The sequence below is a fragment of the Gorilla gorilla genome, chromosome 6 (assembly GCF_029281585.2).
Source record: "Gorilla gorilla gorilla isolate KB3781 chromosome 6, NHGRI_mGorGor1-v2.1_pri, whole genome shotgun sequence".
Taxonomy (NCBI): Eukaryota; Metazoa; Chordata; class Mammalia; order Primates; family Hominidae; genus Gorilla; species Gorilla gorilla.
In genome coordinates this window covers 133,010,341-133,013,044 of record NC_073230.2, presented here as the reverse complement: position 1 = coordinate 133,013,044, position 2,704 = coordinate 133,010,341, and positions in this window count along the sequence as shown.

The window sequence follows — 2,704 nt, the reverse complement described above, 5'->3', positions numbered from 1 at the left end:
TCTGCAAACATGCATCTGGCAATGATGGCTCCCAGCTCTTTCATCCCCATCCCCTTGTCTCATTCCCACTTAAAATGGAAAGCTAAGGACCTTCCCTGCTTTACCAGGATCTTTTGAAGTGCAGATTTTACTCTAATCTTTAGTGGAGCTGTAGGGCTTCAGTCATTCATCTGCTCCCTTTATTATGCTACAGCATTTCTGATCAAACAGAATTTGAGAAGACAGAATCTGTCCTGTCAAACAGTAAACAAAGAAACTCTCATAATAGCCCAGTGTTGTCACATGGCCTCCAGCCTTAGGTGTCCTGGAATGCTCCAGATCTGTAGAAAGGCACTAAACCATCTTGAATGTAGAAAAGGGACAATGTAGGACAAATTTGTTAAATATATCTTTGCCTTATAGAGTCATGATTATACTGATGATTAAGGTTTTTTTTAAATGCTTTCATAGTATAGCCTGGGAGAGAGGTCAGCAAACTTTCTGTAAAGGGCCAAATGGTAAATATTTTAGGCTCTGGGAGCCATACAGACTCTGTCTCAACTACTTCACTCTGCCACTGTAGGAGAAAGTAGTCACAGAAAATAGTTTGAATGGATGTTACAATAATATATTACTTCAAAAGCAGGAGCCAGTTGGATTTGGCCCAAGGTCCATAATTTGCCAAACACTGGCCCGACATACTGTTTCTTAGACTTGCATTATATCCATAACACTTTCATGGTTTTTGCCAAATCTACGAACATATGTAATCTTATTTATTATAAAATTTAAGTTCACTCTATTTTTAAATGCATTTTAAAATAAAAAATATAATTATTAATATAAAACATAAGCTAGTTTACTTTTAATAAAAAGATAAGTATAAAAACTGCATAAAAAACACAATTAAAATGCTAATTAAAATTTGAAGAATATTAATGCTTACAATATAATTATAGAATAATTTTATAATATAATATAATATTAATATAATTATTATAGAACAATATTACAGAAGAATATTAAGTGCTTATATTATAATATGATAGAACCACATTGGGAGGATGGGAGTAGGAAAGTATAGAGATGATACACAGCATATGAGAGAGCTAAATCCTCATCTTTTATGGTATACAAAATAGTAGAAAATGAATGGTTTCTAAAATGAAAAAATAAGAAATAGCACTATAAGCATATTATAATAGAAAAACAGAGGTAAATACCTGAAGGAACTTCTGAAATAATTTAAAATGATTGACTCTGAAAGTGGGAATTAGGAGGCAGCAGTTGAGAAGTCTAGCAAGTTACCGTATTTTCAGTCTTCTAGAACTGTCTATCTGACTCTTAAAACTCTGATAAGTATAAAAATGAAATTTTAAAAAGCCAAGGCTGTTGAAAAGGGTGTTTCCTTTCAAAGAAGGAACATTTTTTAATATAAAGTTGACTTGAAGATATCTACCATAATTTTTTAATTATTGATTTTTCTGTTAGGTATTAAACAAAATTCCTCAAAAGAATTTTTGAAGAAGAAATAAGATTTATCACTTCAAGCAAAGCTGCTTAACAAAGCTAGTCCCATATTGGACCTTGCTCAACCCCTATGCTGTTCTCTGTATCTTAGCTACGGTGACGTTCTTTAAATCCCTCCTACCTGTGTTATTTCTACCGCTGTCAGAAGCATTGGAACCAGAGTGACTCCATCTTGAATAGGGCTGGGTAAAATGAGGCTGACACCTCCTGAGCTGCCCTCCCAGGAGGTTAAGCATTCTTAGTCACAGGATGAGATAGGAGGTTGGCACAAGATATAGGTCACAAAGATCCTGCTGATAAAACAGGATGATGTAAAGAAGCTAGCCAAAATTCATCAAAACCAAGATGCCTATGCAAGTGACTGCTGGTCATCCTCACTACTCATTATATGCTAATTATAATGCATTAGCCTTCTCAAAAATACTCCCACCAGCACCACGACAGTTTATAAAGGCCATAGCTAAGTCCAGAAATTACTCTATATAATCTAAAAGGAGAAGGAACCCTCAGTTCCAGGAAATCCTCTTCCCTTTCTTGGAAAACTCATGAATAATCCACCCCTTTTTTAGCATATAACCAAGGAATAACTACAAGTGTTGTGAACCTTGAATACCTGAGACAGGTCTCAGTTAATTTAGAGGTTTGTTTTGCTAAGGTTGAGAAGGCAGGCCGGTGAAAGCCTCTAGAGTTCCTGACGACAGGTGCCCAAGGTGGCCAAAGCACAACTTGGTTTTATACATTTTAGGGAGACATGAGACATCAATCTACATATGTAAGATGAACACTGGTTTGGTCCAGAAAGGCGGGACAACTCAAAGCTGGAAGAGGCCTTCCAAGTCACAGGTAGTTAAGAGACAAATGGTTGCGTTCTTTTTGAGTTTCTGATTAGCCTCTCCAAAAGAGACAATCAGATATGCATTTATCTCAGTGAGCTGAGGGATGACTTTGAACAGAATGGGAGTCAGGTTTATCCTATGCAGTTCCCAGCTTGACTTTTCCCTTTAGTTTAGTAATTTGGGGGCCCCAAGATGTATTTTCCTTTCACAGTATACTCAGTCAAGCAGCCCATACCACTGATTTGCCTGTGGAGTAACCATTCTTTTGTTTCTTTATTTCTCTAATAAACTCGCTTTTACTTTACTTTATGAACTTGCCCCGAAATCTTTCTTGTGCGAGGTTCAGGAACCATCTCTTG